This window comes from Lipotes vexillifer, unplaced genomic scaffold (assembly GCF_000442215.2).
Source record: "Lipotes vexillifer unplaced genomic scaffold, Lipotes_vexillifer_v1.1 scaffold674, whole genome shotgun sequence".
NCBI classification, from domain to species: Eukaryota; Metazoa; Chordata; class Mammalia; order Artiodactyla; family Lipotidae; genus Lipotes; species Lipotes vexillifer.
This window is the reverse complement of record NW_006785906.1, coordinates 1,174,417-1,198,005: the sequence shown is the minus strand read 5'-3', so window position 1 is coordinate 1,198,005 and position 23,589 is coordinate 1,174,417. Positions and strand designations below refer to the sequence as shown.

At 38.4% G+C, this 23,589-nt stretch overlaps 1 protein-coding gene and 1 non-coding gene across 3 annotated transcripts in view; one reads left to right on the top strand and one right to left on the bottom strand.

The window, feature by feature from the left end:
- The window catches only part of NRG3 (neuregulin 3), a 1,098,053-nt gene that overhangs the window by 157,874 nt on the left and 916,590 nt on the right, over positions 1 to 23,589 (bottom strand). The window lies entirely within an intron of this gene.
- TRNAE-UUC (transfer RNA glutamic acid (anticodon UUC)) lies at positions 12,460 to 12,531 on the top strand. The gene has a single exon. It is a non-coding gene; the product is annotated as a tRNA-Glu (tRNA).

Here is a 23,589-nt window from a genome sequence, read left to right as displayed (position 1 = left end):
TAGACTAAGAAGTTTTAGAAACCCCAGGGTTGATGCAAAGTTAAATGGTTTCTTACTATAGGACGATTCTGAGTTTCTAATATTTTAATGTGATGTGACTCTCAAAGTAGAAGAGCTTCCAGTTTCTGCCTCATCTACAATTCAAAAACAAGTCATGGAATAAAAATGGGAAAATACCATGTTGACATTAATGCCACCTTTACTTTGACCAAAGATCACCATTAGATAGTATGAAACTCAGCTCTCTAATGTGAAATGCAAGCACATTTGTGGGACTGTGGAGTTGGTTTTATTTATGGCCACCTGCTCCCACTTGTCCACCTAGAGGTGAATCCCCACCTGGCTGGGCACAGTGGTCACTCCTTTCCTAGAAACTTGGCACAGTCTTAGAGACAAACCAACCAAAATGCCGTCTTTGACTACCTTTGAGATTAGGGTAATTTATTAAATTGGAAGTAGCCGGTTCTGTCAAAGTCATTAATTACAGTCAACGTTAGCTGTAATCACACAACCAAAGAAAAACTTATGGATCTAGAGGTATTAATCTCTAGGTGACTCACAGACTCCAAAATATAATCCAAACCAATCCCTCTTATCTGTCTGCTGACCTGTCATCCGGCAGTTGTTTCTCAGCTTCTCAAACCATGGCTCAAATATCTCTAATAGTTCCCTAGTCCTTACCAAGTCAACACTGGGTAATTCAACTTGGCTTCAAGGCTAACCTTCATTTGACTCCAATTTACCTGCTCAGCTATATAGTCTGTTATGCCTCAAAATATCTAATCAGTCAGGCTGGTCTTACTGCATCACTAATGCTTTGATTATGTTCTTCCCCCAAGCTGGAATCCATCGTCTTCTCTCTGACTGTACAAATCCCAAATTAAACTTCTTACAGAAAATCATTTCTGAGTATTCCAGACCCAGTTTGGTAGGTAAGTAAATGGTGACACAAGAAGTTCAATTATTTGTTCAAGCGCAGAAACCAGACACATGGCAAAGGCAGGGTTGGAATCCAGGGCTGCAGAGCTCCAAAATCCTGCTCTCTCCCTCTGCACTGTGCTTCTCTCAGGTCTGTCTTTGAAAAAGTCACTAGAGTTACGGTCACTGAAAATTGTGTAAGACTTTCTCAACAATGCAGGGCATCAAGAAACTGTACATAAATGGCAAGAAAAAAATTGAATCTGAAATCCTATTATCAGGGAAATCATGAGCACATGCTTAAAATCTAAAACTCTGCAGCACACACCCTCAAACTTAAAAAAAAAAAACAATTTACTAAAAAAAAAAAATCTAATTTTCTCTATAGAGCTGTACCTCAAGACAAATCTTCACCTATGGGGGAACTGTTAATTAAATGTATTCCTGTCATGTTCTGCAGTGTCAATGCCCTTCACTTCCTATCAAATGCTCAGCGTAGTAGCCGCAAGACTGTCATCTGAAGAGACAGGGAAGAACCTAGGTTATGTTGGTGTCTGATTTAATTTTATTCCTTTGCCAGTTAAATTTTGTGGCTGTTTTCCCCTTAGATAAACTGCTCACAATCTTATTTTGCAGCCTCATACAAGCTTTCATGATGTGGAAGATTCACATTTCACTCAAGTGAGAAATCTTACCTGCAATTTAAAAAATTGAGTAATGGCAAAATTCAAACTGATGTCTGTGAATATTAGAATATTCACATTCTTATAAGTGCAAAAGTTATGATAACCTCACATTTACTCTAGATCCTGAAAGCCAGATGACACATGGCTTAATCTCTCTAGCCCATTTCCCAATCCTTTAAAAAAAGGATTTAAAAAGGACCTGCCTTCTAAGGAGCTTCCTACTACATTTTTCTCTCATCCTATAATTAGGCAGGGGCAGTAGTAAACAATGTCAGAAAATACTAATGGGTACGTATATCTCATTTGGTTTTGGATTTCTAAATGACAATGAACTTTGTACATTCCTAGCAGGATTTTTTCATAAACAAATATATTTCATAAAAGCTTCTTTTGATAATGCTTGCTCTGCCTAAGGCTTGGCTAGGCTGTTCCCTCTCCTGGCTGTACCAATGACCCTGGCCAACTCTGGTTGGTCTAGGAGCAGCTTCTGCAGAAGATAGCCAGTCTTCTCCCTAGCAAAGGGGGCACAGAATTCCAGCGGAATTGTCCAGTAACACTCCTTCACAGGGAGGCAGAGAGGTGATGGGACAGAATCTAAAATACACTTTAAAAGAACCCACGCAGGGGCTTCCCTGGTGGCGCAGTGGTTGAGAGTCCGCCTGCCGACGCAGGGGATGCGGGTTCGTGCCCCGGTCCGGGAGGATCCCACGTGCCGCGGAGCGGCTGGGCCCGTGAGCCATGGCCGCTGAGCCTGCGCGCCCGGAGCCTGTGCTCCGCAACGGGAGAGGCCACTAGCAGTGAGAGGCCCGCGTACCGCAAACAAACAAACAAAAAAGAACCCACGCAAAGAATTAAAAAACACAAAGAAAACACAGGACAATATTGACAGTGGCTATCACTGCACAGTGACATTATTGGTAATGTATTAAGTTTATAATGATATATTTAAATTCAATGAACCAAAGGGGCTCCCATAAAATTACTTTTAATGGAAAAATATGAACTACTTTATTTTTTATTTCTCTTGTTTAAATTGACTCTGGGAGCTATTTTGCTATTTGAACCTATTATATCTCTGCTTCAAGTGAATTAACTATTGTTTTGGTTTCAGGGCAAGGTCAAATTGATTTATGAAAGCTATTCTGAGATTTTGTTTTTAAATCTTTCAAAGCATCAGAAAGAGCAGAATTATCACAGATACAGACAAATAGTTACCAATAAATTTTAAAATCCACATTCTGCTTCAGAACAAAGATTTCCTTTTATTTCCACAACCACTAAAATACCTTACAGGATCTCTCCCTTTGGTTATTCCTCCCAATGGAGCTGAAGGATGGGAGTAGCCCATGCTGCCCAAGCAGCGCTTGGATATATCCCTTCCTAGGAGTTAGCTCCTCGGGACCAGGTCCTCACTCAATATGAGAAAGACTTGCCTCTGACTCCCAGGGCTTTAATGTCTGCAAATAAATGAAAGCCGAGGCATATTTAAACTTGGGCTGCTTTCTAATAACTAGATGTTGTCACAACTTTATGAAAAAAGCTGCATGCCCTTTTTCTCCTCTGCCCCCACTCACAAATGTCTTTCAGTAACTCACACACATTTTAACAGTATTAAGCCACCCTGGAAAACACTCAAGCAGTTTGCTGTAAGAACTACGTCCCAGGGCAGGGAGTGGTCAGGTTTGGATCCTAGACAAGGTTTTGCTGCTAATTCATCTGCAACTTAGGGCCAGTTGCCACCCTCCTTTGAGACTCAGTTTCCTTTTATGTTAAGTGAGAGCATAGGCTAGTGGATTACAGTATGTTTTATATCAAACTGTCTATGATTATGAGTTCCTAATGCTTGAAAAAGCTTGGAATAACTAATGGAACTTCAATTTAGATATATAAATGCAAAAATACTCAATTTCAGTAATCTGTTGACCAAATCCTGCCCTCTCTTGCCCTTTTCCCTTTAGACTTTCTGAGCATAAATCTTACTCCATGTTTCAACACAATAAGCTAAAATATCTCCAAAGTGACAATCAAGCTGCAAACATCAAGACCACATAATGTATGCTAAATATACTAATAGGGTTTTCTTTTTAAATAAATAAGCAGAAATCCACTCCATATTGCAATTAGCATATAAGAAGTAAGCAATTTTACAGCCTGGACCAAACAAGATTGTATTCATTTTTCATATAACAGGCTCTTCTTTATAACATTTAATTATATGTTACATAATAATAACTGCTACAGAAAATGTATTATCTTTCCCCTGCTGCAATACATAAAAAAACAGATATGTAACTTGATCCGATGACATGTTTTGAACATTAACTTCCCTGTGCTTTGATCTCTGTGACTGAAAACTTTCTTCTATAGAATAATGTCGTCTTTGGAGCAAAGTGGGTGGCACAGACTGAATGTTTGTATTCCCCTAATATTCATATGTTAAATCCTTAACACCCAAGGTACTGGTATTAAGAGATTGGGCCTTGGGAGGACACCAGGGCAGTGCCCTCATGAACGGGATTAGTGTCCTTATAAAAGAGACATCAGAAAACTCCCCTGTTCCTTCTGCCATGCAGGTGAGGACATAGAGTAAAGAAGGCTGTCTTTGAACCAGAGAGCAGGCTTTCATCAGATACCTAATCTGCTGGTACCTTGATCTTGGACTTCTCAGCCTCTAGGAACATGAGAAATAAATTTCTGTTGTTTATAACCCACGCAGTCTGTGGTATTTTTGTTATAGTAGTCTGAATGGACTAAGACAGTGGGGAATGGAGAAGTCTTCCCTTGCCAGTCCACTAAGAAGCTTCTATTCTCCAGGCCTCCCTTCCCTTGGGAGGGATGCCAGACCTCAGAAATCTACCAGGGACAACTGTGCTTATAGTTTCCACAATGTTCCCAATCATATTTTATTTTCATATTTATGAGTCAACTATCTGATTCCTGGGAAACAAACTTGAACTCTGTAGGGGATTTATTGGGGAGTGAACTTGGGAATGACACCTGTAAGGACTGGGGCAAACAGGACCGGGCAGAGGCAGAAATTATCTTAAAATGGATCATAGATCTAAATGTAACAAATAAAACTCTTAGAAAAAAAACATAGGAGCAAATCTTTATGGGAGTAAATCTTGGGTTAGCCAACAGTTTCTCAGACATGAAACCAAAAGCATAAGCAACAAAATTTTAAAGAAGATCAAAATTAAAAAAGTTTGCACTTCAAAAACATCATCAAGAAATTAAAAGAAGCCACAGAATAGGAGGAAATAGTTTTAAATCATATATCTGATGAGGGATTTGTATGCAGAATACACAAAGAATTACAATTCAACAATAAAAAGACTCCAATTAAAATTAAAAAAATAGGGGGATTTGGTTCCAGATGGCAGAGTAGAAGGACGTGCTCTCACTCCCTCTTGAGAGAGCACTGGAATCACAACTAACTGCTGAACAATCATCGACAGGAAGACACTGGAACTCACTAAAAAAGATACCCCACATCCACAGACAAAGGAAAAGCCACAGAGATGGTAGGAGGGGCGCAAGCACAATAAAATCAAATCCCCTGACTGCTGGGTAGGTGACTCACAAACTGGAGGATGCTTATACCACAGAAGTCCACCCACTGAAGTGAAGGTTCTGAGCCCCACGTCAGGCTTCCCAACCTGGGGGTCTGGCAACGGGAGGAAGAATTCCTAGAGAATCAGACTTTGAAGGCTAACAGGATTTGATTGCAGGACTTCGACAGGACTGGGGGAAACACAGACTCCACTCTTGGAGGGCACACACAAAGTAGTGTGCTCATCAGGACTCAGGGCAAGGAGCAGTGACCCCATAGGAGACCAAACCAGACCTACCTGCTAGTGTTGGAGGGTCTCCTGCAGAGGCAGGCAGTGGCTGTGGCTCACCGTGAGGACAAGGATACTGGCAGCAGAAGTTCTGGGAAGTACTCCTTGGCGTGAGACCTCCCAGAGACTGCCATGAGCCCCACCAAAGAGCCCAGGTAGGCTCCAGGGTTGGGTCGCCTCAGGCCAAACAACCAACAGGGAGGGAACCAACCCCCGCCCATCAGCAGACAAGCAGATTAAAGTTTTTGTTTTTTTTTTTAACATCTTTATTGGGGTATAATTGCTTTACAATGGTGTTAGTTTCTGCTTTATAACAGAGCAGATTAAAGTTGTACTGAGCTCTGCCCACCAGAGCAACAGCCAGCTATACCCACTACTAGTCCCTCCCCTCAGGAAACTTGAACAAGCCTGTTAGATAGCCTCATCCACCACAGCGCAGACAACAGAAGCAAGAAGAACTACAATCCTGCAGCCTGTGGAACAAAAACCACATTCACAGAAAGACAGACAAGATGAAAAGGAAGAGGACTATGTACCAGATGAAGGAACAAGATAAAACCCCAGAAAACCAACTAAATGAAGTGGAGATAGGGAACTTTCCAGAAAAAGAATTCAGAATAATGATAGTGAAGTTGATCCAGGACCTCAGAAAAGAATGGAGGCAAAGATGGAGAAGATGCAAGAAATGTTTAACAAAGACATAGAAGAATTAAAGAACAAACAGAGATGAACAGTACAATAACTGAAATGAAAAATACACCAGAAGAAGGAATCAATAGCTGAATAACTGAGGCAGAAGAACGGATAAGTGACCTGGAAGACAGAATGGTGGAATTCACTGCTGCAGAACAGAATAAAGAAAAAAGAATGAAAAGAAATGAAGACAGCTTAAGAGACCTCTGGGACAACATTAAACACGACAACATTCACATTATTAGGGTCCCAGAAGGAGAAGAGAGAGAGAAAGGACCCAAGAAAATATCTGAAGAGATTATAGTCGAAAACTTCACTAACATGGGAAAGGAAATAGCCACCCAAGTCCAGGAAGCGCAGAGTCCCAGGCAGGAGAAACCCAAGGAGAAACACGCAAAGACACATAGTAATCAAACTGACAAAAATTAAAGACAAAGAAATATTATTGAAAGTAACAAGGGAAAAATGACAAATAGCATACAAGGGAATTCCCATAAGGTTAGCAGCTGATTTCTCAGCTGAAACTCTACAAGGCAGAAGGCAGTGGCATGACATATTTAAAGTGATGAAAGGGAAGAACCTACAACCAGGATTACTCTACCCAGCAAGGATTTCATTCAGATTACACGGAGAAATCAAAAGCTTTAGAGACAAGCAAAAGCTAGGAGAATTCAGCACCACCAAACCAGCTTTAAAACAAATGCTAAAGAAACTTCTCTAAGTGGGAAACACAAGAGAAGAAAAGGACCTACCAAAACAAAATCAAAACAATTAAGAAAATGATAATAGGAACATACATATCGATAAGTACCTTAAACGTGAATGGATTAAATACTCCAACCAAAAGACACAGACTCACTAAATGGAAACAAAAACAAGACCCATACAAATGCTGTCTACAAGCGACCCACTTCAGACCTAGGGACACATACAGACTGAAAGTGAGGGGATGGAAAAAGATATCCCATGCAAATAGAAAGCAAAAGAAACCTGGAGGAGCAATACTCATATAAGATAAAATAGACTTTAAAATAAAGAATGCTACAGGAGACAAGGAAAGACACTACATAATGATCAAGGGATCAATCCAAGAAGAAGATATAATTATAAATATATATGCACCCAACATAGGAGCACCTCAATACATAAAGCAACTGCTAACAGCTATAAAAGAGGAAATCGACAGTAACACAATAATACTGGGGGACTTTAACACCTCACTTACACCAAACGACAGATAATCCAAACAGAAAATTAATAAGGAAACGCAAGCTTTAAATGACACAATAGACCAGATAGATTTAATTGATATTTATAGGATATTCCATCCCAAAACAGCAGATTACACTTTCTTCGCAAGTGCCCATGGAACTTCAGTAAATTTAAGAAAACTGAAATCAAAACAAGCATCTTTTCTGACCACAATGCTATGAGATTAGAAATCAACTACAGGGAAAAAAAACGTAAAAAACACAAACACATGGAGGCAAAACAATACTTTATTAAATAACCAAGAGATCACTGAAGAAATCAAAAAGAAATCAAAAAACGCCTACAGACAAATGACAATGAAAACACGATGATCCAAAACCTATGGGATGCAGCAAAAGCAGTTCTAAGAGGGAAGTTTATAGCAATACAATCCTAGCTCAAGAAGCAACTGACATCTCAAATAAACAATCTAACCTTATGCCTAAAGGAACTAGAGAAAGAAGAACAAACCAAACCCAAACTTAGCAGAAGGAAAGAGATGATAAAGATCAGAGTGGAAATAAATGAAATAGAAACAAAAAAAACAAGAGCAAAGATCAATAAAACTAAAAGATGGTTCTTTGAAAAGATAAACAAAATTGATAAACAATTAGCTGGACTCATTAAGAAAAAGAGGGAGAGGACTCAAATCAATAAAATGAGAAATGAAAAAGGAGAAGTTACAACAGACATCGCAGGAATACAAACCATCCTAAAAGACTACTACAAACAACTCTATGCCAATAAAACTGACAACCTGGAAGAAATGGACAAATTCTTAGAAAGGTATAACCTTCCACGACTGAACCAGGAAGAAATAGAAAATATGAACAGAGGGCTTCCCTGGAGGCGCAGTGGTTGAGAGTCCGCCTGCCGATGCAGGGGACACGGGTTTGTGCCCCGGTCCGGAAAGATCCCACATGCCGTGGAGTGGCTGGGCCCGTGAGCCATGGCCGCTGGGCCTGTGTGCCCGGAGCCCGTGCTCCACAACGGGAGAGGCCGCAGCAGTGGGAGGCCCACACACCGCAAAAAAATATGAACAGACCAATCACAAGTAATGAAATTGAAACTGTGATTAAAAATCTTCCAACAAACAAAAGTCCAGGCCCAGATGGCTTCACAGGTGACTTCTATCAAACATTCAGAGAAGAGCTAACACCCATCCTTCTCAAACTCTTCCAAAAAATTGCAGAGGAAGGAACATTACTAAACACGTTCTGTGAGGCCACTATCACCCTGATACCAAAACTGGACAAAGATACTACAAAAAAAGAAAAGAACAGACCAATATCACTCATGAATATAGATGCAAAACTCCTCAACAAAATACCAGCAAACAGCATCTAACAACACATTAAAGGGATCATACACCATCATCAAGTGGGATTTATCCCAGGGATGCAACGATTCTTCAAAATACACAAATCAGTCAATGTGATACACCATATTAACAAATTGAAGAAGAACCATATGATCATCTCAGTAGATGCAGAAAAGGCTTTTGACAAAATTCAACACACATTTATGATAAAAACTCTCCAAAAAGTGGGCATAGAGGGAACCTACCTCAACATAATAAAGGCCATATATGACAAACCCACAGCAAACATCATTCTCTATGAAGAAAAACTGAAAACATTTCCTCTAAGATCAGGAACAAGACAAGGATGTCCGCTCTCACCACTAGTATTCAAAATAGTTTTGGAAGACCTAGCCTCGGCAATCAGAGAAGAAAAAGAAATAAAAGGAATACAATTTGGAAAAGAAGAAGTAAAGCTGTCACTGTTTGCAGATGACATGATACTATACATAGAGAATCCTAAAAATGCCACCAGAAAACTACTAGAGCTATTCAATAAATGTGGTAAAGTTGCAGGATACAAAATTAATGCACAGAAAATCTTGCATTCCTATACCCTAATGATGAAAAATCTGAAAGAGAAGTTAAGGAAACACTCCAATTTACCATTGCAACAAAAAGAATAAATTATAAAATACCTAGGAATAAACCTACCAAGGGAGACAAAAGACCTGTATGCAAAAAACTATAAGACACTGATGAAATAAATTAAAGATGATACAAACAGATGGAGAGATATACCATGTTCTTGGATTGGAAGAATCAGTATTGTGATAATGACTATACTACCCAAACAATCTACAGATTCAATGCAATCCCTAGCAAATTACCAATGGCATTTTTTACAGAACTAGAACAAAAATCTTAAAATTTGTATGGAAACATAAAAGACCTTGAATAGTCAAAGGGGTCTTGAGGGAAAAAAACGGAGCTGGAGGAATCAGACTCCCTGACTTCAGACTATACTACAAACCTACAGTAATCAAGACAATATGGTCTGGGGCTTCCCTGGTGGTGCAGTGGTTGAGAGTCTGCCTGCCAATGCAGGGGACACAGGTTCGAGCCCTGGTTTGGGAAGATCCCACACGCCGTGGAGCGGCTGGGCCCGTGAGCCACAACTACTGAGGCTGCGCATCTGGAGCTTGTGCTCTGCAACAAGAGAGGCCACGAGAGTGAGAGGCCTGCACACTGTGATGAAGAGTGGCCCTCGCTCTCCACAACTAGAGAAAGCCCTTGCACAGAAACAAAGACCGAACACAGCAAAAATAAATAAATAAATTAATTTAAAAAACAAAGACAATATGGTCTGACACAAAAACAGAAATATAGATCAATGGAACAGGATAGAAAGCCCAGATATAAACCCACACACCTATGGTCAACTGATCTTATGACAAAGGAGGCAAGGATATAAAATGGACAAAAGACAGTCTCTTCAATAAGTGGTGCTGGGAAAACTGGACAGCCTCATGTGAAAAAATGAAATTAGAACACTCCCTAACACCATACACAAAAGTAAACTCAAAATGGATTAAAGACCTAAATGTACGGCTAGACACTATTAAACTCTTCGAAGAAAATACAGGAAGAACACTCTTTGACATAAATCACAGCAAGATCTTTTTTGGTCCACCTTCTAGAGTAATGGAAATAAAAACAAAAATAAACAAATGGGACCTAATGAAACTTAAAAGCTTTTGCAAAGCAAAGGAAACTACAAACAAGATGAAAAGACAGCCCTCAGAACGGGAGAAAATATTTGCAAATGAATCAACGGACAAAGGATTAATCTCCAAAATATATGAACACCTCATGCAGCTCAATATTCAAAAAGCAGACCACCCAATCCCAAAATGGGCAGAAGACCTAAATAGACATTTCTCCAAGGAAGACATACAGATGGCCAAGAAGCACATGAAAACCTGCTCAACATCACTAATTATTAGAGAAGTGCAAATCAAAACTACAGTGAGGTATCACCTCACACCAGTTAGAATGGGCATCATCAGAAAATCTACAAACAACAAATGCTGGAGAGGGTGCGGAGAAAAGGGAACCCTCTTGCATTGTTGGTGGGAATGTAAATTGATACAGCCACTATGGAGAACAGTATGGAGGTTCCTTAAAAAGCTAAAAATAGAATTACCATATGACCCAGCAATCCCACTACTGGGCATATACCCAGAGAAAACCATAATTCAAAAAGACACATGCACCCCAATGTTCATTGCAGCACTATATACAATAGCCAGATATACAAGCAACCTAAATGTCCATCAACAGATGAATGGATAAAGAAGTTGTGGTACATATATACAATGGAATATTAGCCATAAAATGGAACGAAATGGGGTCATTTGTAGAGACGTGGATGAATCTAGAGACTGTCATACAGAGTGAAGTAAGTCAGAAAGAGAAAAACAAGTATCGTATATTAACCCATATATGTGGAACCTAGAAAAATGATACAGATGAACTGGTTTGCAGGGCAGAAATTGAGACACAGATGTAGAGAACAAACATATGGACACCAGGGTGGGTAGCGGTAGGGTGGTGGTGTTTGTGTGATGCACTGGGAGACTGGGATTGACATGTATACACTAATATGTATAAAATGGATAACTAATAAGAACCTGCTGTATAAAAAAATTTAATAAAATTCAAAAAAAATATTTGAAGAGACATTTCTCCATAGAATATATAGAAATGTAGATATGCAATAAGCACATGAAACAAATGCTGAATATCATTAATTATTAGGCAAAAAAGAAATCAAAATCACAATGAGACACCACTTCACACTCACTAGGATCGTTAGAACCGAAAAGACAGATAACAGCAGGTATTGATGAAGGTATGGAAAAGTTGGAACCATCATACCTGGTTCCACAACCTGGTTCCACAACCACAACCTGGTTGTGGTGCTCAGGTATGGCCCCTTGTCACTCCCGAGGCAGGCTTTCCTCCTGGACCCTCTTCTGAGCATGTCCTGATAGCTTTCCATTATAGGTCCAGACTGTCCTAGTCTCCATGAGACACAGATGTTTCTACCAGTTCTCTTACTTCTCAAGGGACCATGAAAACCTTTATATTTGGTCCTGCAGGCCTCTGTTGACTCATCTGTCTGCAGGGAAACCAAAGCCACAGTTATGGTTCTGGAATTCAAATCGGCTTTTTACAAGCCTATATGGCGAGAGGGAAAACAAGTAGCAGTCAGGCTTTTCACCAAGTTTCAGAAAAGCCATTGTTTTGCATCAGAAAAGAAAGCAGAAGAATCTAGTATACTTAAGTGTCAGTATTTTTATGTATTTTCTCATATTTTAGCCTCACAACAATGATGAGTGTAAGTCGGTAATGTTTCCATTTTTGAATGGGAAGACATAGTTAGGGAAGCTAAATGGCTTTCCCAGGTCTCTGCAGGTATTAAATGTGCTACTGCAATTCTAACTTGGGATTCTCAGACCCCCAGATTTCCGTTCTGTGTACTCTGCAGGGCTGGATTTCTAAACAAGCCTACCTATAATAATCACCTGTTGTGCTTACTAAGAATAGAGATTTCCAGGATTATTATCCAAAACAGATTCAGCAAGTCTTGGGAGTGGGCCCAGGAATCTGTGATTTTTTTTCAAGTTAAGTGTAGGAACACTTCCTTCAACCAGACCAAGATGCTGTCTTTTACCTTCTGGTTCAAAAATCTTTTCTAGGGAATTCCCTGATGGTCCAGTGGTTAGGACTTGGCACTTTCACTACCAGGGCCCGGGTTCAATCCCTGGTCGGGGAACTAAGATCCTGCAAGCCACGCAGCCAAAAAAAAAAAAATCGTTTCTAAATCTTAAGCAGAGGCAAGATGATGTTGGAAGCAGTGTGCAGTATGATTCGGAGAAATAAGTAATCAGCAGCAAAGAGATTCCTTCAGAGAACCTTTCTAGCAAGCAGTTGAGAGGAAATGAAGTCTTGCACTTAAGGAAGGTGGTGGAGCTGGAAAGGGGGCAGTAGGAGGACATACTGTAGGGCAGATGGACGACATGATAGGACAAACGGGGCAGCTAGTATATGTCTCCTTTGCTCAGGTGAGTTCTGGGGTCATTGGGACTGTGATGGTGCTTGGAATAAAATTAGGTCATGACACAAAGAATGGAAAAGGAAGAGGAAATAAGTGCCTTGCTTGAAGAAGACAGTAGAATCAAAGTCATTTTTAAGATTTTCTCAGTCACTGAAAGTATTATAAAATTGCTTCCCTTCTTAACGTGCCTCAAAAAACTTTTTGATATTGTAGCTGCAACGAAATTGAAGCAAAACAATAACACAAAGCTAAATTGAAGCAAGGGAAGACTCTTCTCATTTTATCATCTTGATCTATTCTCTAATGAGAAGTCACAAAAAAAAGATTAAAGGAAAGGTCACCATTTATTTAGGATAAAGAAATGTATGCTGATGGTTGATGTCTTGAGCTACTTAATAAAATGAACTCAAATCTGCAGGAGCCATCAACACTCAGAGATAGCTTGTTTCTTATAATAAGTAGAGAACAGGCAACAGATAGTGGAGAATACTTAACTGGTAGTACTTCTTCTATCCTGGATGTTATTCATATAATTCAAATGTTTTAAAGAACTTTGACTTAGATAAAGAAAGAATTTCAATTGATTAGGGAAAACTTTAAGGGCTACATTAAACTAAACATCAACTTATCTGTTTAGCTTGCTAGATAAATTCTGAAGACAGTAATTTCAGTTCTCAGACTCTATAGGAAGTAGATGGTATAAATATGAGACATCTAGTTATAAAATGTGCAGGGAAACAATCGTGAGGCAATTGAAGTCTAATGTAAAGGCAAAAGTCCCACTGCAACTATGAAGAGAAAGGAGAATAGAAAAAAAAAAATAGCTAAAGCTTTTTAAGTATCTAATATATGGCAGACAATGTGATGAATTTTATCTCATCTAATCTTCATAGCAATGATGAGAGCTAGATATTCACAAATGGGGCAACTAAGCCTTAGAGTTTGTAACTTGTCCATACTGGAAAGTAATAACTGATAAATCAAGATTCTAGGACATCCACCTGATGCTACGTGACATCAACTCTTCAGATAGAACCATTCCACTCTTCTCTCTGCTATTCAAAACTCTCCTCAATCTTAGTTGTTCAAAACCCTCCTCAATTTTAGTTCTAAGCTGTATCACTCACCTTAATATTCGCAAAACCATCCTCTAACTAGACTGATGTCCTGTGTGCATTCCTAGACCTGCCCCACCTTTGTGCACAGGATTTCTGCAACTCTCAAGGTTCAGTTCTGTACACCTTTCCCTAAAACAGCAGCCAGGGCACTGCTGCCTTCATCAAACGCCCCCTCCTCTTCATCCATGGATGGCCCTTTTCACTAATGACCTCATTTGCCAGTTGCAGTACTTGACCTCAGCCTGGGAATTCACTTTCCACACTACTTTGTGTTTTCTAAATCTTGCCATTGCTGGAAATGCTAAGCAATAACAAAGCCTTATATAACTGCTTCTTTCCTACAGAACTCAGTACAGGACCCAGAGTAAAATATTTTCCATTATTAGCACAAACAATAGTCACAACCATTAATTCAGAATTTATAAAGTGATTCCATCTCTGTTGTCTCATCTGTTTTAATACACACTTCATTAAATACTCATAAGAAACTTGGATAAATATTATTATATTTTAATGTAAGTATTATACTATAGTATAATAGATATTTCCTTCATGTATTCTTAAAGAAACAAAGAAACAGAGAGGATATGATTGTTAGCATCAGGTCACACTGTTGGGAAATCGTGCCTATCTTTAGTGCCTCACTTCGAGTTGACACTCTATATTTGTGTGGTGAATGAGTGAATGAACAAGCTAGAATTTAAATTAGGTTTTTTAATTCCAAACTTTGTACCACACCATTCAGAATGATCTGTCTGACAGTATATGCTTGTTTATGCTTTCTTCATAAAATCTTATTCCAGTGTGGTTTACACCGCTCTGGCTTTGCAGCATCTCACAATAAGTTCCAGTGAATACCAAACTCATTAGCTGAGTCAGAGAGAGAAAACAATATCTACCCTAATTTTAATAGGACTAAATTCTCCATTAATGATCATTAAAAAGTTAATGGTGACTTCAAACAAGCCTGAGCTTGAAAATTTGGTAGTCTGAGTGATCCTCATTACAAAAGATTTCTTAATTATGCTTTTTAAAACTTAGGATAAAAAAAAATCATGGAAATCTATCCACTTTCTTCCAAGTAAATGAATGGCATGTAGTTAGAGCAGGTCAACAAAAACTCCAAAGCAAAAATTGAATTTCTAATAGATTTGGAGGGACAATCAGATGTGTTTAACATTTAGAGCACTAAGCTGGTCTGGGGGAGCCTGCTTTTCTGAAGGGTGGGTGGGTCTGGACAAGGCAGGATGAGATGACGCAGGTTGAAGGAGAGTGGGAGTTGCTGTACAGTTTCCCCTTCATTAGAATCAGAAGCATTCAGATAGATCTGTTCAGCTCAGAAATTTATAGATAACAATGGCTAGAGGATATTAATTTGAAGTTTTATGCTGAGAAAAACTTTAAAGACTCCCTAGAAAATACAACATATACATATAAATATACTTTATAATTAAAAGAAAGATGTAAATCAAGAGTTGTATCTTTGATCTGGTCTCAGGGTCCAGACCTTTCTTGAGAAGGAACTAGTGAAGAGCTGTGACCCACATGTTTAGTAGAAGATAACCTGGTCATCTGGTTTCCCTTTCACAGGGCTCCTGTCCTACACTGTCTGATCTCTCCTTGGCAGTGTGTTGCCCTCTTCCAGGGCCCTTCTTACTCATCATAAATGGTCCTTACTATTTGCTTGTTAACTCAGCTCTACCCTCCTGATCTGAGCAAGCAGGGTCTGCAGTGATTCTGCAAGGATCAGCCATGTTCTGCTTCAGAGAGCTTCGGTACAGAATGGAACAAGGGAGAGGTACTAAAAGCCATTCAATGGGGAAGAGTCTGTTCATCCTAGAAGTTCCCAGTGAAAAAGACCCCTGGATGGGTGGCACATTGAACTTCCGGTATAATATCCTGGCCCTCTCCTTGGCAAGAGCAGCTCTATTTATTCCCATTTAATTCATTTTCACCTAGTATTGTAGGGCATAAATCTTCATTCTTCCTGGGGACAAGTTCAGAGTTCAGGTTTAACTGAATCAAACTTGGGCCAATTTGAGCACAATAGTCCAGAAACAGAGGTAACAGAAGAAAAAGGTCTATAGCAAAGAAAAAAAGAACGACTAAGACAAGTGCCAGAAAGGCCACAGAGCTCTCAGAAAGGTAAGATTTATATGGAAAGAACATTTACATTTTTCCTACTTAAAACCCTTAGTCAGTGGGGCTTTAGATCAAGCTCAGGTCCACTTGACTCTCAGCAAATTATTAAATATTATTGGGCTTCAGTTATATCAGCTAGTAAATGGTAATTTTGCTACTGTACCCTGGGACAGATCCAGTGAGTGGAGAAGAGGTAGAAGGTGACCCAGAAAGCAAAAGTTTCCAAAGAACTCCAAGATCCAGGAGGGTATATGACTTAGAAAACCATTAGTAGATTTGCTGAATTAAAGGGGAAGAGACAAAAGCACAAAAGAAGACCCAAAGCTGGGGCAATCTTTTCGTCAGTACGGAGAAGGGAAGAACATTCTTTATTTAAAAACAAAACTGATACAACAATTCCTTCTACTCCATAGAAAGTACATTCTCATTCAGGAAAACAATTTGTTACTTTCTAGTAGAAGGGTCCTCATTTATGAAAATACCTAGACAGTCTGCCTTATAAAATGAACACTCTCAGGGCTGATCTGGAAGACTAAGAACTTCACCAAAGAGACTACTTTTATCTACATGTTACAGTAACGTGAATTTTGAGATTTCTAGGGCAAAGAGAATGGAGTTCAGATTCTCAGGGCATCAGAAGGAGAAGGAAGAAGAGGGTTCTAGCCACATGGGGGCAGGTGGAGAGCCCAAGAAAAGGATCAGAAAGAGAAATTTTTGATGAGGTTAGATAGTGAACCCAAAAACAATTAAGAAGAAAAGTGTAAAAATGTTAATTGTAAGTTTCTGTTGTTATAGTAAACCATTATACAAACACCACCTCCACTGCCCCAAACCTTTGCTATTCCTTTGGCACATGGTGAGGAAATCAAAGAAAAGGGGCCATGCCCCACATCTGGGCCAAAGGAGCAGTCATTCAAGATGAGATGCAGGGAAGATCCTGAGTTCAACTAGATTAGCAAATAAAGCAAGAAGTACTGGGCATTTTATTGAAATTCTGGGGAAGGCACGATAAATTGCTTCAGGATGTCATAGCAATTAAAAAAAATTCAAAGGTCAGTATGACCAAAGCCAAAAATACATTTATATGGCTTTTGCAAGACTCAATTAAACTAGGAGGATAGGTATATCTGTAATGTACCATCTTAGAGCAATGATAATAAAACGCATATCTACAAGTAGGTCAATATGGTGGGTTTGGACTTTTACTCCAGCACTTACCAGCTATATGGCTTCTAGGAACTTGTGTAATTACTTCTCTACTTCTCTGTAAAATGAATAAGGGCACAGACCCCACACTAAAGAACTGCAAGCATTCAAGCAAGCTGCACATGCAAAATGCCTAGCAGACCACCAACTATGACAGTACTTTTTATTTATTTATTTTTTTAACATCTTTATTGGAGTATAATTGTTTTACAATGGTGTGTCAGTTTCTGCTGTATAACAAAGTGAATCAGGTATATGCATACATATATCCCCATATCCCCTCCCCCTTGCGTCTCCCTCCCACCCTCCCTATCCCACCCCTCTAGGTGGTCACAAAGCGCCGAGCTGATTTCCCTGTGCTATGTGGCTGCTTCCCACTAGCTATCTATTTTACGTTTGGTAGTGTATATATGTCCATGCCACTCTCTCACTTTATCACAGCTTACCCTTCCCCCTCCCCATATCCTTAAGTCCGTGCTCTAGTAGGTCTGTGTCTTTATTCCCGTCTTGCCCCTATGTTCTTCATGACATTTTTTTTTTCTTAGATTCCATATATATGTGTTAGCATACGGTATTTGTTTTTCTCTTTCTGACTTACTTCACTCTGTATGACAGACTCTAGGTCCATCCATCTCACTACAAATAATTCAGTTTCGTTTCTTTTTATGGCTGAATAATATTCCATTGTATATATGTGTCACACCTTCTTTAACCATTCATCTGTCGATGGACACTTAGGTTGCTTCCATGTCCTGGTTACTGTAAATAGTGCTTCAATGAACGTTGTGGTCCATGACTCTTTTTGAATTATGGTTTTCTCAGGGTATATGCCTAGTAGTGGGATTGCTGGGTCATATGGGAGTTCTACTTTTAGTTTTTTAAGGAAACTCCATACTGTACAAGCAGCTCAGGCAGCTCAGTATCAAAAAAACAAACAACCCAATCCTAGAATCATACTTTAAAATGAACCATAATGCTCGTGTTTATAATCGGAGTTTGAAAAAGGAGGGGGGGCATACTTGTATTAATATAATGCACCATTTGGCAGAGTAATTAAGAACTGAAATTTTGGAAGCTGACCCTCTGTGTTCATAATCCAGTCTCCACTGCAAAACTTTTAGTACCTTTTAGAAGTTTTTTAGACTTCAGGCAAGTAACTTAACCTCTCTATGCCTCAGTTTCCTTGCCTGCAAAATGGGTATGATAATACCTCATGGAGTTATTCTGAGAATTAAATGAAATAATGCAAGCAAAGTCCTTTAAAAAAGTGCCCGGCACACATTAAGTCTTTGATAAATGTAAGTTGTTGTTATTATCACCTTCAGCTTAGGTTGCCAGTTCTCATAAGCTCCTCTGCGTCTGATGGATAACCAGACCCAAGGAGAAAAAAATCAATCCTAGGCCTTTTGCAAAGGACAGGTGATGATTCAGCCACGGCAGGTGGAGTACTCTGAAGTGAAATCTTCAGAGATAGAGCTAGCAGGAGACCTCAAAAAATTTGGCTAGACCATTTGGGAAAGAAACTCAGTACTCGTAAGTATTCACTGTGACCTAATCAGGTTTATTGCTAAGAACGAAATGAAACGATATACATGAAACTGCAGAAATTACATGAAACTGCAGATATACATGAAAATACAGAAATTCAAAAAAACAAAATAAAATTCCTAAATTTTTTATCCTAAAACTCAGAAAATAATCACCTCTAAGGGTTTCACAGGGTGAAGTGTTTCCTCATGGGTCAGAAGCAGCTCTAAGCCCATCTGCTTTAGAGGCATCATGGCAGGACTACAGAGCACTAAAATATTTAGCACAAAGATCAATAAATCTCCCCTTGGCTCCCCAGTCCTCCTTATTAGAAGTATTCTTGGATGCAGTCTCTAGGTTTTAGAATGTGCAATACCATTTACTAATAATGATCGTAATTTATATTATTTATAAAATTAATCCTAGACAAATCTCTAAATACTTTTCTCGTTCTAATTTTTAATATATTAATAGTCATTTTATTTATTTTTCTATTTTAGCATAATTATAATTCATAGTACTCTACGAATTAGTGTGTTTGCCAAAATTAACCCAGTGATGTAAACAAATAATGGCCAATGAAAAGACCTATTTGTAAAGCTATATACTGATGTAATTGAAAACCACTGCATTATGAGTGCTTGGAATGAAATGTTTTCAACTGAATTATACTACAAACTACATCAGAGATCCAGATAAACCTGTACAGACACTGTGAGCAAAGTTTTGTGGTGAAATGAAGAACATTCCTAGGCGTCAACCATGCCACCTGCAGAGAACACCAGTAACTTCTCCTAAGTAGCGGCCTTGTCACTCTGTGTCTGGGACTGGGGCGTCACCCACCAGGCCAGGCTGTGTCAAACACAGCTTGGAGCCCCAACTGCTTTGAATATTAAAATTTGGTTTGGAAAAGATTGCCACAATATAAAATCTCTAAATTAGATTTGTTAGTGATTTCTACAGTTCCCTCCACAAATGTTTTCAACATGATCAGTTGTAGGAGGCAAGAGAATGGATTTAAATGAGATTATGCCACAAAAGACAACACATTTAATTAACAAATACTTTCAGAGCAAATATCAGATAAAACAGATAAAGGTGTTAAATGTTAATAAAGGTCTTTGCCCTTAAGATTATCATGCTATGGAGGAAAGGTCTCAGAAGGAAATAACTATAAAACAATAATACAATGTCCCATAATGATACAAAAGAGGTATGGATAATATTTTTTGTGTTGTTATTTATTAACCTCTGTAATTTGACTAAACCATTAAAAAAAAAGTACACATTTCAGATATGGGAGTTCATTCTGTGTCTGCCTTTAGTGATATGAGCACAGGTCTGAGTGACTGGTGCTTGCTAATAACTTTCTTGAGTCTTAGTAGGACTGAAAATGTCTTTCTGTTGTTACTACATTTCAGGACAACATGTCAAGTTGTAAAATCTTGGTTTACATTTGATTTTTCTAACGGTTTTATAGATGTTTCTTTATTGCTTTCTGGTTTTGATTGTTGTAGAGGAGAAATTCGAATCTAGTCTGGTTTTCCTTTGAAAATGAACTAATTTGTATTTGGTAGAATTAAGCTCCTTATTTTTGCTTTAAGGTTTAACAAAAAATTATCAGAGAATGTCTATATGCTAGTTTCTACTTAGTAATTTTACCTGTATAAGGTAAGCCTCTTGCCCTCAAGAGTCTTTATAGTTCTGGAAGATTTTCCTCTGTTGATAATTATTGATTCCAATCCATTTGCCTCTTGCAGCATTTCTGTGTCCTGAGCTCTGTGTCATTCATGTACTCTTATGTTAACTTTATCTCCTGAGACGTTTCTTCTGCATCCTAAGTATGTTTTTTAAATTCATCTTTTGGTTCTCTAGTTTGATTTTTAGCAATGTTGATTCTGCTTTTCTTCTATATATAGTAAAGATCTTATTTATATTTTGTCCACATTTTACTACAGCTTTAAGCTCTATCAATTATTTTTCATCTAATCTAGGATTAAAAGAAAAATATCTCATCCTAATATTTTATTTAATTCTGTATAAAAATCTATTTCAAAGTAGATTTTTTTCTGAACCTAAGCTTCTTCATTGCCTAGTGTGTTCCAATAATTTGTCTTAAAAGAAAACTCATCTTTAAATTTGGGTTGATAATATTCAATATTTTGACCAGAAGTCTAGAGGCTGAAGTGTGGTGCATGTACTAGGTTTTCAACATCAACTGGGAGCTTGTAAGAAATGCAAAATCTTAGACCACCCCCCAACCCAAACCTACTGAATCAGAATCTACATTTCAACAAGATCTCCTGCTAATGCATGGACACATTAACATTTGAAGACAACCTGGCCTAGATGAGCGAGGTACTTGGTGGCTGGGGGTCATCTAAGTCAGCTGTGATCAGAGTAGATGCCAACACCTAAGCCAGTTTTTGAAGTTTCTGTTTCTAAGGTGTGGAATGGAGAAAACATGCTTACCAAACTCTAATGTGACCAAAGACTATACGGCATCCAGCCCGCAAGTAGTTTTTCGTATTTATTTAATCATCTTATCATGGTTTCTTCTCTAAAGCAGGTTTAAGCAGACAAGGCACACTAACTGAGCATTTCAAAGCCAGTCCAATGGAAGACTGCTGGTGAATGCAGCCCTATGGCAGAGGAGGGAGGGGGAATAGACAGGAAGGGCTTTGCCTCAATCTAGGCAAAAGTTGCAGGCCAGTTATGTTCATAGTTTTATTTTGTTTTATCTCTAAAGGTTCAGTTAATTTAGAGACCACTGCTTTTATTGTCAATGTGTAATAAAGATGATGGATGGGCTTACCCAGGTAAGTGCAAGCCAAATTGGGATATTCACAATTATTCCTTCTGCTTGTCATCTTTATTCTTAAGCTGTTTTATAAATATTACAATGAGATCTGGGAGGAAGGTGACTCTTAGCTCAGTGGGTCACTGCCACCTCCCCAGAATTCTGCCATTGTAGGAAAAGTGAAAATCTGTTAAAATTTCAAAAACATTAGATCTATACAAGCCCCTCTTTTTAAAAAGAGAATATATTTCATTGGAATAAATTACTCTCTGCCCATGTGTTTATTCAATGAGTATTTAACAGACATTGGCATAGGCCCTGGTGATACGGCAGTAAACAAACAGATGAAGCTTCTTCCATCATAGAGCTTATAATCTAGAGAAAATACACAGACACTATAAAAATAATCATGCAAAGATGGTAATAAATCATAAGGAACTAGAGATTACCAGGTATTTGTATGTGGCTACGCTCAGGAGAAAGATATTGCTATTTTATAAAGGGTACTCAGAGGAGCCATCATTTAAAAAGTGCATTTCAGCAGAGACTTGAGGGAAATGAGGGAAGGAGATTTGCAAATGTTTAAGGGAAGAACACTGCAAGTAGAGGACACTCAAGGACACCAGTACATAGTAGGGCAGTAAAATATTTTACTTTAAAATTCAGGAAAAAAACCTAAAGACCAGAATGTTAATTATGCCCACTAAAATCAGATACCAAGTTCTGTTGTTTGTGGCTCCAAAATAACTTTTATGTCTCCCTGTCCACGCTACTGCCGTGGTCCTAATTCAGACCCTCAGTATCTCTTGCTGGGATCATGATAGTGGCTTCATTTTGGTCTCTTTGTCTTTAGTCACATATTAACCTAGTCTATCCTCAAGCAAAAATGTACTCATGCAACAACTCTGCCTAAAGTTCTTCAAAAACAACCACGTGGAGAAAAACAGCACAGAGATCCACCACACACTCATTCAGGAAAGCCAATTCCAAATGGGTTGAATGCTTAAATCTAAAAATCGTATCTTCAAAACTTTTCAAAGAAAATAGAGCAGAACAGATCCATGACCTCAGGCTAGGGTTACTTTTCTTAAGTAAGACACAAAATACACAAAGAATAAGGACAGAGTCTGACAAGTCTAACTATAGTATAATTATGAACTTGTGTTTATCAAAAAAAGTCAAATAAATAAGCCATAAACTGGGAAAATCATTTGCAGTACACATAATTGACAAAAGGATGAGCATCCAGAATATGAGAAGACCACTTATAAACTGATAAGAAAAACTTTCAAAAGCTCAAGTGGGCTTTTCAGAAAAGAAGTATAAAAGTAAATACATTATAAGAGGAAAAAAAAAAAACCCTGCCTAATAATTGGATTATTGAAATGCCATTTACAACCCATTAGATTAGCCCAGATTTTTTTTTTTATGTACTTATTGATAAGGTCATGGAAAGCAGATTGTAAGGTTGGGGTTTTAAGTCAGTGAAATTAACTTGGAAAACGATTTAGTATTATCTTTTAAAATTAAATATGAACATTCACGGCAATCCAGAAATAGCATCCTAGATATAGTCAATACTCTAGAGAAACATTCTGCACAGGTACATGATGAGACATAGATAAAAATTTTATAGCAACACTGACAGTAGAAGCAAAAAGACAGAAACAACAAATAGCCATCATAAGGCTAAAATATAAGTGAATTGGGAAAGTATGTTCTCTATAACTACATTAATCAACAGAGCTAAATCTCACTAATATAAAATTGAATTTTAAAAAGTCACCAAAATACATGTTAAGTATTTTACTATTTAAATGAGTTCCTGAAATAGGGTGCTGCTAATCAACAAATGTAAGGTTTCAGTCATGCAACGGGAGTAAGTTCTAGAGATCGGCTGTACAATGTAGTGTTTATAGTCAACTATACTGTATTGTGCAATGAAAACTTTGTGAAAAGGGTAGATCTCACGTCAAGTGTTCT